The 14898-nt window shown below is 40.9% G+C and overlaps 1 protein-coding gene across 1 annotated transcript in view; it reads right to left on the bottom strand.

The window, feature by feature from the left end:
* The window catches only part of FHIP1A (FHF complex subunit HOOK interacting protein 1A), a 93304-nt gene extending 79328 nt beyond the window's left edge, over positions 1–13976 (bottom strand). The window contains exons 1-3 of the mRNA XM_074589654.1: positions 13768–13976; positions 13392–13459; positions 4084–4191 (exon numbers count right to left, since the gene is read on the bottom strand). The gene's annotated coding sequence lies outside the window, so the exon portion shown is untranslated. The remainder of the gene's footprint in view (positions 1–4083; positions 4192–13391; positions 13460–13767) is intronic.
* Positions 13977–14898: the final 922 nt, after the last annotated feature.

Raw genomic sequence — 14898 nt, 5'->3', positions numbered from 1 at the left:
TTTTCTTTTCTTTTAGCTGCATATGAAATAGTCAATCACAGGACTGACTATTCATGAGAGGAAAAGAAAGAAAAGAAAGAAAAAAAGGAGGAAGGGAAGGGAGGGAGGGAGGAAGGGAAGGGAGGGAGGAAGGGAAGGGAGGGAGGAAGGGAAGGGAGGGAGGAAGGGAAGGGAGGGAGGAAGGGAAGGGAGGAAAAAGAGAGAGAAATAGCCCCTACCCATAATCAGAACTAAAGTCTAGCCCAGAAGGTAACCCCAAGCCTCACTAGAAATCATTGTTTACTACAAATGTGGGAAAGGAGTATGCAAGAAGCACTCATAGAGGGGCTTCAAGTGGATCAGAAGTAAGGAAGGTGGGGGAGGGAGGGAGAAATGAGTCTCTTAGCACATTTGTTTTAAAGATTCCAGCATGCTTCAACCTGAAGAACATTTCTTACCTAGAATCACTAGCCTGAAACTGAAAATTGGTACAAGAGACTGAAACCATAGCCAATGAAGAACAGAATCATATGAGGAACAATCCCATTTCTGATCTGGCTAGAGCATGTTTTCCATTATGTGCTTAATAAAATATTACACATATTTAAGAGTGGTGCCGTATTATCCTAACATATATTCAGTGTTTCAGGTTCAAAGTACTGCAAGACTGACTCAATGACTCTTTGTTGCTACTACTGAGGCAGTAAAGAAAAACAGAAAGGTCTGTTCTTTTGTAGTCTACAAAAGCATGATTTCTCTATGATATGCAGTTAATGTGCAGGTTTCAAAGAGAAGGCATTTGGAACACAGAAAGAGTCTCTGATCACACATACGTAAAAAAATTTGTATCTGAAACCTTAACATCAGTCTATGATAACTTTCCAGAACCTTAATGCCTTTAGCTTCCCAACTCATTTAAAAACAAACAAAAACAAAAAACCACAAACACACACCTTAGGTTAGATGGCAAAAAAAGACTCAGTCTAGTATTCAAAAATCACAAGAATTTGAAAAACCTAAAGAAATTCCAATTTCTAATCAGCTTTTTTTCGTTAAAAAAGTTGTAATTAAATTAAAGAAGCACAGTTACAATTAAACCGAGAGCTTCCTGTACTTGTGGCCCAGGAGAGTCATATTAATCACACAGTATTGCCAGTGTGTACTTGTTACCAGCTCCCATTCACCTCCAGACAAAATTCAGTACTGCCGAGTAGAAAATAATATATCCTTATCTCCAGAGAGCATTGACTTTCTAGGCACTGAGAAACCATTACTGCCAAGCACAGTCTTGCCTTATGTAACATATTTTTGGAAGAAAGAATATTTTGCTTTTGCATCAAATACACAGCTTTGACAAAGCTAGCAAGCAGCACCACCAGCCAGGTAAAAAATAATACACATCTGCATTCTGTATCCTAAGGAGGGGGGGAGAGAGGGGCAGAGGGAAAGAGAGAGAACGCAAAAAGTTTCTGCCTTCTCATTTCTGAAAACAAACAAATGAGGCAAACATGAAACGGTAGAGGAACTGCTCAAAGAAATTGGAACCAGATTTTAAAAAAAATAATTTAAAATCATTTGGATATCAGAAAGAAATGTTTATATATATGTATATATCAGCTTACATTGCCTGGATAGCTTGAAATCCTGTCCTAACATCGGTGTGTTAAGGATATTAAACAGTTTTAGGACATAAAACCAGTCAATTCATAGTAGTAACCTTCATGAATTAAGATGCTCTATTTCATATCTTGGTATCATCAACATCGTGACAGAAGGCAGTTTCCAACGTTTCTTCAACCCACAGCAGAGCAGTCTGCTAAACCTTCTTTTAATAGGCAGGTTACAGAACATCCTCAGAATGGCAAAAGCCTTTTCAAGGGTTTGTAAGTGAATAGCCAAGAATTAGCCATGCTCTTTTACACAATTAATTTTGAGGTCAGGATTATACTGCATTTTATTTGAGATGAAAATTGTCCTTTGAGACTGTATTGCATCCCATGTATCATAACCTACACCACTACTCCGGCTAGATATTATGAAAGATGCATAGCCTTGTGGTTTGGGAAATTTAAATTGCTTTCCTTATCTTTCCCCTTCATGTGAAAGCCCAAGAAAATAACCCCAGAAAGCATAGTCCACAGATCTATGAATCAGTACAAACACTCCCAGTAGCAATACATGCCATTCAAAATCTCACAAAAACAGCAGATGGACTTTAAAACATTAAAAGGGAAGTATGTTAAAAATTTGCTCTGTTTCATACATGCATGATGGTAATTAAGAGATAGAACATACCATAGAAGTGATACAACCTGGGAAACTTCCCTCTGTAAGTAAAAAAAAAAAAAAAAGATCTCCTCAACTGTTAATTTTACGTAAAATTGTGCCTATTTGCTTTTGATTTAAAGATCAGTTGACACTGCAGTACTTCCTCATATTTTTATTTTTCTTCTGCTATTCACAGCTTTGCCCAATAGCATCCAACTGAAATTAAAACCTTCGTTTCGTGTCACTGTTGTTATTCCTAGCATTCAGACAAGAAATCTCACAGTGAAGAGCCATCTCTGTTTTGTGCTGTAGCTGGACAATTATATTAAAGAAAAAGAGTTACTGCACACAAATGAACACAGGCTACAAGGGCAGCACAACAGAGGGCTGTTTACAACGTACAGTGGATTACACGAAAGAGTTTGCCAAATTGTCACTAGCACAAGCTGATTAAGTCTTCATGTCAGAGAGCAGACATTAGCATAGGTCTGGAAGCAGTAAAACCACAGTGGCTTGGATGCAATGCGATACAAATATGACTAAACTGCTTTTGAAGCTAACCTAGGCATCTTCACACCACATTTTCTAGCACACCCTGTTCTAGGATTTGCTCCCGCAGAGACAGTGTGGGTATAGGCATGGCTGTAGACCTTTTTTCATGTTGTTCTCTTATATAACAGTTCTAGCTACTTTGCAACAGCCACAGCAATGTGAAGATTTATGTCTCACTCATCTACTCCATGCAGGCAGGAAGAAAAAAAAAAAAAAAGAGAGAGAGAGGCATAATGTTTTAATATATTCTGGATCCTCCCTGTCAGATGAGACGTAAATGTTTGGAGAAAAGGAAATCTCAGTACTGCACTATCCCTGGATTTTACAGATCATGCAGCACCACAGTAACCGTCTCCCGTTTACCAGTCAAAGGATCAAAGTCATCTAGTCCTCCCTGTGCCATGGTAATACCCATCATGTTTCCATCACAACTCACAGATGCTTGCATCACCTATTCTTAAAATTATTCACAACTTTTTCTGATAATATATTCCAAGTAACAGTGTCTTACCAACCAAGGAAAGAGAACAGATCATTGTGAGAAACATGTATATTTCACATACTTATACTAACACTCACTCTCATTTCTCCACTACCTCTTTCTCTTCTTTGAAGCTAAAATAACAGTGCCTGGTTCATTCAGCCATTCCTCCAGATACCCAGATATTCTCACTGCTCTCCAGACTCCCTCCAATGGGTTCATATTACCTCCTTTTTTTCTTTTTTAAATGAATTCCATCTCCAAAACTGGAAAGTACCTCAACACTGGCTAAAAAGATTACTTCATTTAACTTGCAGAATGTACTTCTATTCACACATATGTGATACAGTCACAGGACCCCACAGTAAGAACTAGAAAGGTCCTAAAGGTTTATTGAATCAAGCCTCAGGGGGAAGCATTTCGTCCTTCTGGCCTTCTCTGATTGCTCACATCAACCAGGAGACAGTAATTACTTAGGCTCGCTGTGTTTGAAGCAAGGAACCGAGCTGTGGGGCTCATGCTTTTGCTATGCAAACCTCAGCCCCAACCTCAGAACCAACCCTATTAAAAAAAAAACCTTTTCCGAGGGCAGTATTCAAACGTTCCATGACAATATCTTCCTATGATAGTCTCTAATTTTACAGTTACTTAACAATGTTAACTCTTACCATTGTTGTCACACACTATAATACCTAAATCCTTCATATATATAAAAAACAAAAAAACCCCATCCAAAACCAAAACACTATTTCATAAGTCCATTTCTAGAGAAGACAATGTTTTTCAAGCAGTTTAACACTTACCATACCCAATTCCTCCAGACATTCTTTAACAAGAGTGAAGTTTTGACATTTTCTATCATAAAGAGTGAAGCTATCAGAGATCAACTGCTCCTCTTCTGATTGCAGGGCCTGTTAGGATTTCAGAGAAATGAATTACATTAGTCTAACATGGTTTAATCTTAAAAATAAAATAATACGGGTTACTGCTCATTTCTTTGTCATCTACTGCTTTAGGAGGGTTTAATTCCCAGGAAAAATACTGGAACAAATAATCAAAGCTAAACTGGGTCTACAACTGCTCATTTCCACTTCCCCCCCAACACCTGTAAAGACAGACACTATAATCACGCTTCTCAGTCTCACAGAATTACACACATTCTCCGTCAGTTAAGTAACTGCTGCAGCTCAGAGATTACATCAGCCAGCTCTTACCCTTTCAATAGTGTTTTTTTAAACACTTCAAATTTAAACTTATCTAAATGCTCTATAACTCATTTCCTTCCTCACACCAGCTTAGGGTTTTAGCACTTGCCTTGAACACCATGTTCGCCTCCTAGTCCCAGTCTCTCTTCTTAAACATGAGGTGAAAAAAAAGAAAAAAAGACAACCTCTTTGCATTATCTGTCCACAGCTCCAGTCTTCAAAGAGCAGCAAACCTTCCCTGTCTTTCTTTTTACTAACATATTTCTATAATGATTTCTTGTTACTCTTTTTGAGTTGGCCATTCTGAATGTTGCATTTTAATTATATGTGCTTGCGCTGTATTTTCACACTTGCCTTTCGCAATCCAGCTGGGATTCCCTTTCCCTTCTTGCTGTGTTTCATGTTAAAGAGCTCACTAGTAGACAAACCAATCTCTCACAACATTTCATATTTTCTGAAGCTATTCAGAGGAATAGTTTCAATTTCTGCCATTAATATAATTTCCTGAAGGAACAATGTCTCTCCTAATTATTTAATTTTTTTTGCTCTTAACACACAGAACTAGTGGATAAGATTCATGTTAACCAGACTTAGCTGAAGTCTGCCTTTCTAAAAATCAATTGTTTTATTTTAGCACAAGTCCTCCTTCCCAGACTTTCACTTGCACGCTCTCGCAGAAGTTACTTATCTTCTGGTTGCTTTCTTCATATTTAGTACCAGGAAAGCTTTACCAAGGTCCTCCAAGAACTTACTAAGAACCTGCATCCCACCATACTCTCTAACTAACACTCCTAGGTAATTAAAATCCTGTGATATAAATGATTTCTGCTAGGTCTCCACAAACACCCTCATCCAGAAAATCCCTCCAATTTGCCAGCCTTCGGTTACCTCTACCGAGACGGTACCAATATTCTTTTCCTTTTTATTCACACAGACTTTTAGTAGAATTTTTTAGAATGGAAAAGTTTCTTTATTCTGACATCAGTTGTTTTTTTCAACTTCCTTGTGCCACAGACACCAATATTCCTGTACTTGAATAAGTAATATTTTTATCTCAGAATATTTGACTGTACTTTGGAATGATAACTGCTTAGATCACATTATCTCCTGTCACTGAGCTCAATGCTGAGTGCTCCTGAAATGTTGCTGTTGAGTTGATGCCTCTTTTAGACCTAAACGGTTGTTCTTTAAATGTTTGCCAAAACTCTGTAGGAATGTTACCACTAGTAATGCAGTACGACTTCCTGGCAATACAACAAAATTTTATCCCCTACGCTTGTTGCTACTTTAAAATCAAACAGTAACTTTCCACCTATTGAATCTTTGCACATGTACCTGCTATGTTAATGATATAACGCACAGCAAGTGCTGAATTTAAGCTACACATAGTTTATCACTTCCTAAACTAATGCAACATCCATGAAATGGGAGGCATTACTATCACTTTAGAATTCTAAATTGTTAAGAGGAAGAATCAGATGACATTTCATTCATCTTTAATTCATTTAACTTTTTAAAATGTATCTCCACACAAAGTAATTCAAATGCTGTTGAATTTCAGTGAAGGCTAATGGGAAAAGTTCATGCAAATACAAGCCACAAATTCTGCTAACATTTATTTTCCTTACAGGCAAAGACTAAAAGAAACATTAATACCTGGAAAAGTGTTCAGATAGCTTCTATATACACCAAAAATCAAATAATCCAGTAATTTTAACTGAGCTGGCTTGAATGTCAGCAGAACCAAGGTCTGTGTGCCCATAACTTTGTCTATTCCCTCAGCTACAGAAATTGGTCTAACAAAGAGCATTATAACTTCCTTTGACCTTTATCCCTACATCCTTAATGTTGGTTGGTGAATGCAATTTACCATTTCTGATTAACCCATTTTACTAACAACTAAGTTGCTAAAAACAACAACACTAACAAAAGATATAACTTGCGTACAGCACACATCATAAATGCAGTATTTGCTAAACTTCCTTAGTTGTTTCATAGAATGGTTTGTGTTGGACGGGACCTTAAAGATCATCTAGTTCCAACCCCCCCTGCCATGGGCAGGGACACCTCCCACTAGACCAGGCTGCTCAAAGCCCCATCCAGCCTGGCCTGGAACACTTCCAGGGATGGGGCATCCACAGCTTCTCTGGGCAACCTGTTCCAGTGCCTCACCACCCTCACGGGAAGGAATTTCTTCCTAATATCTAATCTAAATCTCCCCTCTTTCAGTTTAAAACCATAACCCCTTGTCCTATCACTCCACTCCCTGATAGAGTCCCTCCCCATCTTTCCTGTAGACCCCCTTTAAGTACTGGAAGGCCGCTAACAAGGTCTCCCTGGAGCCTTCTCTTATCCAGGCTGAACAACCCCAACTCTCTCAGCCTGTCTTCATAGGAGAGAGGTGCTCCAGCCCCCTGATCATTTTCGTGGCCCTCCTCTGGACCCGCTCCAACAGGTCCATGTCCTTCTTATGTTGGAGGCCCCAGAGCTGGACACAGTACTCCAGGTGGGGTCTCACGAGAGAGGAGCTTCTCTCTGAATATTTAATTATTATTTTTTTTTCAACAACAAAGGTTCTTGTAAAAAGAAAAAAAGTTTTCCAAGTCCAAGGACTCCACTAGCATCCAAGCAAAACAAACCTAGCTCTGTCTAGCCTAAGGAAATTCTGCAAAATCATCTCAATACTACAGTCTGTTCTGCTGTATCAACACTATCAAGTCAGGAACCCTTAAGCACTGGGCTGTTGGCAAATGTCACCACTGTAAAAATCATGCCAGTGAAATAGTGCTGAAGGCAGATGTAACCACTGACATCCATAAAACTCCTCTGGTATCTGGCAGCCAGCTCATGCTAACGTTTCCCAGTTTTGTTCACATTGCTGGGACCAAAATATTAAGAACAGAAATATAGAAATCATTGTGAGGGCAAATCAGTTTCTGCCCTCCATGTTTATTTACTTCCTTTCCACACACCCCACTCCCCCAACTTTTAAGAAAACGTACTTCCATTTCACATGCTCCTCATCCTATGAAAATGTTTCAAGGAGCTGATAAAGAACTTTCTAATTGTTTACCTGAAACTACTCCAAGCAGGCAAGCATAATTAATCTTAATGCAAGTCAGCAATTCAAGAAGGAAATTATCCTGTCACGCCTATTGCTGACTATGTGTTCTATGCTTCCCTGTACTGAATGGCAAAATGGCCAATTAAAAAAAAAAAAAAAAGAAAAGAAAAAAAACATAATAAAAAGGCAAGACCACCTCAAAGTAACAGACTAGCTGAATTCACTAATTCTTTGAAACTCAGAATCATGAGTCCCAATATGACTGATATTCCCAATCCATGCCACAGGCACTACAGGGACATTTGGGTGGTTCGATAACATCAGAGCAAAACAAAGAGCAATGCACTGTTTTTGAAGGCATTAATGGTTCACAGAAAAATCTGTTGACTGCTTAGCACCTGTCATAGCTGTACCTTCGTCAGGCACACAGGAAAAAGAACCCACCATAATTCTAAGTCACACACAGAAAGGAACAGAGCCCTCATCTCTGAAATGAATCCACATCTTGCTGTGGTTGGCAGCATGCACTTCCTGCGAAGTCCAGCACTGAAAAGAAAGGGAGTTCTTCGCAAGGGGAGATAAGCTTTTGTCCTCCATAGGTTTTCTTACAGGAATACTGAATTTATGACCCCGTACTAAAACATATTTATGGCACTGGCAAAGCACAAAATTGTCACAAGTGTGCAAGGAGGAAACAGCACAGCTATGTTTAATAAAGCACACAGGTCCAGTGTAACAAGGTAACAAGCCACAGATGTTTCAGCTTAAACTTGTAATTATAAAAGCAGCACCTCCCTACTCAGGCTCCCATCTTCCCTTATATGTTCAAGACACATATGTTACAGAAACACTACTCTTAAGGTAATGCCAGTACGCTGGCGAAGCAGCAAGCCAAATTAGCTCTCCCTCTTGCCTGTTGCATTAGGGCAGGAGCCTGCCACATCAACCTGAGTAAACACAAACTAGTAAAAACCCACACCACTTCTTGGACCTGGCTGCACAACAGCAGTTTTTCATTCATTGCCCTTTGACTAGTGTGCCAAAAAAGAAACAAATCCGTCTGGAAAATGTTTACTTATTACAAATATATTAACTGTTAATTGTTAATAAAACCAATTAAAAAATACAAAATTCTTTTCCTTCCTGCTCAGGGGTACCTGAGGTTTTACAGAAGATTTTGTAAATGCAAGTGGGATTGATTCTTCAGCAGTTCAACTCTTAAACCATCAGCCAGTGCAATAAAAACAACCAACAGTTAAATTTAAGTTACAATTCAAAAGTTTGCTGGCATATAGGTCTTGTCAATAGCTTAAAGGTTTTATTTTTTTACGTACATTAGGAAATCCTTCTAGCTGCGAGCTCTTTCGCCGTCATCACTTTATGAGTTCCCCAGGCAAACTAAACTCCTAGCAGAATAGTCACTACCTTAGGTCTGTGAAATAAAAATTTTCACAGAAATAAATCCTACCCTCCACCAATATACACTACAGGCAACTTGTAAAAAATTATCTAGAATTAGAAGGATAAAGGTTACAAGCATCTTTCAGCAACAGGTGGTTATGCAAAGAACCTAGCATATGTTTTTATAATCATACAGCTTTTTTGCCTTTTTAAAACAAACAAAAAAACACCAAAAAAACCCCCAAACCCAACAAGTTCTTATAAGGCATACAACTGTTTAAATAAACAAAACTGTCTGTCATACTGTTTGGAGACTACAGTAGAGGTACAAGGGGAGAAGATGACATTTGACTATGCTTCTACAGTTAAATGGCAAAAATTACATAACAAGAATTTGCCTAATACTTCTAGCACTAATCTAGCTATGTGTTTCCCCACACAGAAGCAGATAACATGTCCTCTACAATACTAATTCTGATTACATCAGAATTAACTGTCATGGTCTATCATCACTGTGCAGGTAGGCAATCCAGTATTACCTCACAATTTGACTTTTTTTTTTTTTAAGGGAAAAAAAAAAGAAAAAGAAGTCATTGATTTCCCAATAACTTAACACCCACGGGGAGCCACCACGGTTTGAAACAGAATAAATTTCAGGACAAATTCTGCAACTGCTATGCATTTAGTTCAGAAATAATGCAAGTCAAAGCCCCAAGTACATCTTATACAAACTAACTCAGGATCCCTGCTTTTCAGCTGGATGTTGATTTTGGAGGAAAAATACTGTTACACGTGTATATATATATGAAACTAAGGTTTCAGGCCTCCTGCATGCAGATAGCTATATTTGTGCCATGTTTCCAAACATTCCTGTGTTGATTAAAGGTAATCCCACTAGATATCAAAGGTAACACATTCTTAAATTGTGTCTTTGAGTACCTTGAGCCTCTATCACCATTGTCACCAGCTCTTACCTCACCTGTTCTGCTTTCATTCCACATGGAATTAATTGCCTCACCTGGACATGCCCTTCAGGATCACCTTTGAGAAGAATTTTTTGGCCACATGGTTTTAAACGGACAGCATTCCTATCATACCATCAACGAGTCATTTACTAAAAGATATCTACATATAACAGTAGGAAGCCTTACAATCAATGCCTAAGACAGAAAGTAAGGCAAGATGTGTTCCCAAAAGCTCCTCAGTCTTCATAACACTAACTTTAGCTGTGAATGCTTTACTACCATCACAGCAACTCCAAACTTAAGTTAACACTTGAAAATGTATTGGGAGGTGTGTGTGTATGTACATTACACAGGAGTAATTATTCCAGAATCATTTATTGCTGTATGCATTTACAAAAGGCATTCAAAACCATTCTTTCAGTTCAGCCCAGTCAGTCTTCAGGCTTGATCCAAGTCTAACTGACCTGCTCCCCATGACACAATGAAGTCCCAGCTCTACTTTCCAAAAGGATGAATCCAATCAGAAAAAGGCACCGTTTCTTGGAGGCTGTTCTTGGGAGTTTTTAATGGTACGGCAATTCTTACCAAACAGCCATATCAGCAGCTTCTTACAAGCCTTTATTTGGCCACTATGCTGTACTGCAAAAAGGACTGAAAGAAATTCAGAATTTCCAGATCACTAGTGCCCCTGCTTTTGACCAGTGCCGGCCTTTTTAGCCTCTTCTGGAAGCACCCAGAGGTTACTTTTCTTGACTCAACAGTATCAGAGCATTAAAAGTGCATCCATAACATACCTAAAGTATAGGCATCCACTGTTGTGTAATACATTAGCTGAAACACACCCAAAAACAAGATACAAAAAGCACCATTTTGCCAACAGCCTTCCTTGATGCCCTCCTTCCTAGGAGCTTTCTCCAACGGGGACAGAGGATATGATTTTTCCTGGGTTGTAGGTCAGTCTTACACTAAATAACTACCTGATTAGGCTGAGAAGAGACTACCAGTAAGCTAACAATGCCAAGTCAGCATGTTTGAGTAGGAGAGTCTTAAGAGTTTAAGTGCCTATAAACCAAAATATAGTTATAAAACTGTTACAAAAACAGGATGACTGGAACAAGAGGTCACAAAAGCCCTGTTCTCAGCAGCACATAACGAACATCACAAACATACCAACTACTCTAGACGTGCCATAGAGCACAAAGAGAGAGACAGAACCTCTCTCACACATGTCTGAGAGAAGCTACTAGTCACAATAAGATTATACCAGGATATGGAGACCTGCGTTTTTTATAAATTGAGTATGCAACTCAAAGATTAAAGAACTAAACAAGATTCCCATAGTCTAATTAAAATTTGAGAAGCCCTTGCAATGAAACCTTCTGTGAGCATCAAAAAAGCAGCATTTGTATACTAATAAAGATATGCAAGGGTGGAACAGCAGTATTTGTGAATAAGTTCTTTTTTAAAAAGCCTTAGAACTTGATGGACATCAAAGTAATTTTGATAACCCTTCAATGAGCAGTTTAACAGAGAAACTGGTGCTTCAGATGCTACTGAGAGTCTGTAAATCTGAAGATTGAAGCTTAACAGGCATCAATGCATTAGTATAATCTTTTGAAAAGAAAATGCACATACAGATTTCTAAAACTCAGTTTCATGCCAGGATGAAATAAAACCCCATTGGCAGCAGTTTCTCCAATTTCAGTTCTCTTAGTTTTGGATTCTATGAAGTTTTGTATCCCATTTAGGGAAAACCCAAACCCAAAACAACCTTCACAGAGGATAATCCAATTTTTACCATCGCCACCATACAGTTTAGACACAACGTGGTTACAGTAAAGCTTAAAAAAAAAAAAAAAAGGAAAAAAGATGTAAATGAAGTTATGTTTCTTCCGTGGGTTTTGGCAACACATTTTTCATCATTTTAACAGAATTCACTTATTTTTCAAAGCACATATCATCAATCATCATGGCTCAATAAACAGATTAAAATAGCTGTTAGCAGAAGTCAATTGAAAACATTTGTCTTGATTGAGATGGATAACAGAAAAAGGCATCTGGATGTTCCATCAGCTTCACAACTACCATCCTCACACCAGTATCTCACTGGTACAATCTCGCCCTTTGCAATTATTTATACTTTACAAAGTAGATTGCAAGTTTTTCTGTCTTTTCCTTCTCCCTTTGACCTTCAATGTTCATTAAAGCAGAGACAGAGAAGAAGAAACAAATTACAGCATTAGGTCCTAATTCTTAGATTAGTTTCAGATCAGGTGGACTCTTCATACACAGCCCAGCAGAAGTAAGGCAACACAAATAATGTGAAAACCCTAATCTGACTTCACTCCTTTGGGTATTACAAACCCTTCCAATCGCCATTTTTTTCTAAAACCAGCACAGGCCAGAAACATAGGCCTGTACTGCATGACCTAACACTACTACCATATTGGTGTGTGAGACATCTCTTCGAACGGACAGCTTATTATCACTCCCTCTTCTCTCTGCAAATGAAAACAAGATAAAAGCATCATGCTTCACCACTAACAAGATGAGGCCATGAATCCTTCTTACAGCTACGAGGAGGAACAAAACCACTGTTGTACAGATGAAAAATGCAACCATAAACTGTTACACAGCATCAGAGGTTCACATTGATCAACAGAAAACATGTAGGCAGAGAGAGAGGGCACTGGCAGATTTTGAAGTCTTTTTCAGTTCAACCAGAAGTATGGCAGTGTATAAAATAACACATTAATTTTTAGGCATTTTTGTTCTTCTTATCATCATATGACACGTTAACGCTCATCAGAAAACCAATCACACACCCCAGGGAGGAGGAGGAAATCAGACTGGAATGAAAATCTCCAAATACTGCCAAGTCTGCCTTAGCATTTCTCAGTTATAAGAAACCATAGACCCCAACCTGTCAAACTGTTCCATACCGGCAGGCTGGCCCTATGCACAACCTCCTAACAGACAGTGTTTGTATCTGCCCGCGCCTACAGATTTGTCCACATGGAGTAACTCAATCAAAATCATGCCGAGTTACTACCAACAACCTTGGGTGCCAGAACACGTTCACATGACCTTGCTAATAGTTCCTCATTGCCTCAAAGATCACAGCAACACAGCAATCACTTTATCAGGACATTCACTGTCCTCTCCAGTTACCAGGGCCCTGAAGTTGCTGAGACCTCTGCTTTCCTTTGGCATCCCAAGAAAATACCAAAGTAGCCGTCAGCGATTTGGTGAGCGATGCAATGAGTGCCCCGAAGAAAAAAAACACAGCAGTGCTACTGGACTGTTAAAACAGAAGCCTGAACCCAAACTGACAACCCAGGCACAGGGTCACGCCGCTACCAGATGCAAAGAGAAATACTAGGAGATGCAAAGAGAAATGCACTAGGTAAAGTGTCACGCTTGTGAGGGAAAAAAAGCCTTCTTTGAAATAAAAGCACGCATCCCCACGCTCTCACCTCGGCTCCCCCTGCGCGAAGGCTGGGTCCTCTCCCAGAAGTTTGCGGCCAACGCTGCTCAGCTCGCCCTACAAACCAGCAGCGGAAAAGCCGAGCAGAAAAGATAAAAGGGGATTAGGCGGGCATTACTTCCAGTGACCTATATACTCCCCTCGCCGGCCCTGAGGCCAGGCACCAGCTGCCCGGCTGCGGGGGGGACCGGCGTCGCCGCCTCGCACCCGCCGACGAGGCGAAACGGAACCCTCCTCAACTCGGCGCCCGCCCCGGAGGCCCCGCCGCCAGGTTGGAGGCCCGGCCCCAACCACCGCCACCCCCCTCACGGCTCCCGCCCCGGTGGAGGGAAGGGCGGGGGGCGGGTATGGCGCCCAGCCCCTACCTGGCGCGGGCGGTGGTGGAAAGTTTCCCCGGGGAGGGGCGAGGCGGGCTCCGCTCCCTCTCTGCCGAAGCGACCGGCTCCGGGAGGGAGGGAACGGAGGCGGCCGCCCAGGTAAGTCGCCGTCAAGCGACAGGACAGCCGGGGCCAGAGCTAATCCCTCAGAGGAGGGAGGGAGGGATCCCCTCAAGCCTGCCCTCACCGAGCGCCCCGCAGGCTCCGTCCCCTCAGGGCGGGCATCTGGCCCCCCTCCCCTCACGGCGGGCGGCCCCAACTCGGCACCGGCCGCTGAGTCAGGGAGGCGGGGTGGAGCCACGACCTGGCGGGGTGAGGCGAGGCCCGGCCCGCGGCCGTCCTCTGGCGGGCGGCCCGCTCGCCCTCCCCGCCTGCCGAGGCAACCGCGGCCGCCCGCCAGAGGACGGCGTCGGTCAGCACTCTTACACGCTCTCCTCCCCCCTCCTTTTAATAGTTATTATTACTAATTTTTTGTTTTTTTCTTTAGGTGGTACCGCGGCCTATGAGCGTTGCTCCCCCTCAGCAGACAATGCCGTCGCTCCTCGGGGTGCAAGCGGCAGCGCTTTCCTCGGTGAGCTGGCCTTTGTGGCCTGTTGTGGAGGGTGACGGGGCAGGGGAATCACCTGCCCGCCATTTGCCTGGGCCCCTCTGGGAGGGTTACACACCTAGCTGCTGTGAATAAGAAACATCAATTTCTCCTACATGGAAAACCTGCAAACCACAAGTACCGCTTTAAATCCAGCCCATGTTACTTAGAATTAGAGCTAATTCCCTAATGATACAAACTATATAGTTCCTATTTTTAAATACCTTACTATATCTGTGATAGACTGCCATGGTGAATAGTTAAGCATGGTTCGCTGTGCAATTTGTAGGTTTTGGTTTTTTTTTTCTAATGGCTTCAAATAATTAGACTGTCAGGGTACTGATTGTGATTTCGCTAATGACTCAAAATAGGAATAGATGGTGGCCTATTAGGGTAACAGCTCATTTAAATAAATGTATAATATAATTTACCAAGTCTAATGGTGCTCTCTATAAGTTCAGGAAGCTTTCTCTCCAAATGCTCTATGTAATTACAGAATAATTTACTAAGATTACTAACTAACTAGATCATCA

This window comes from Larus michahellis, chromosome 5 (assembly GCF_964199755.1).
Source record: "Larus michahellis chromosome 5, bLarMic1.1, whole genome shotgun sequence".
In the NCBI taxonomy this organism is placed as follows: domain Eukaryota; kingdom Metazoa; phylum Chordata; class Aves; order Charadriiformes; family Laridae; genus Larus; species Larus michahellis.
This window is presented reverse-complemented; position numbering and strand designations above follow the sequence as displayed.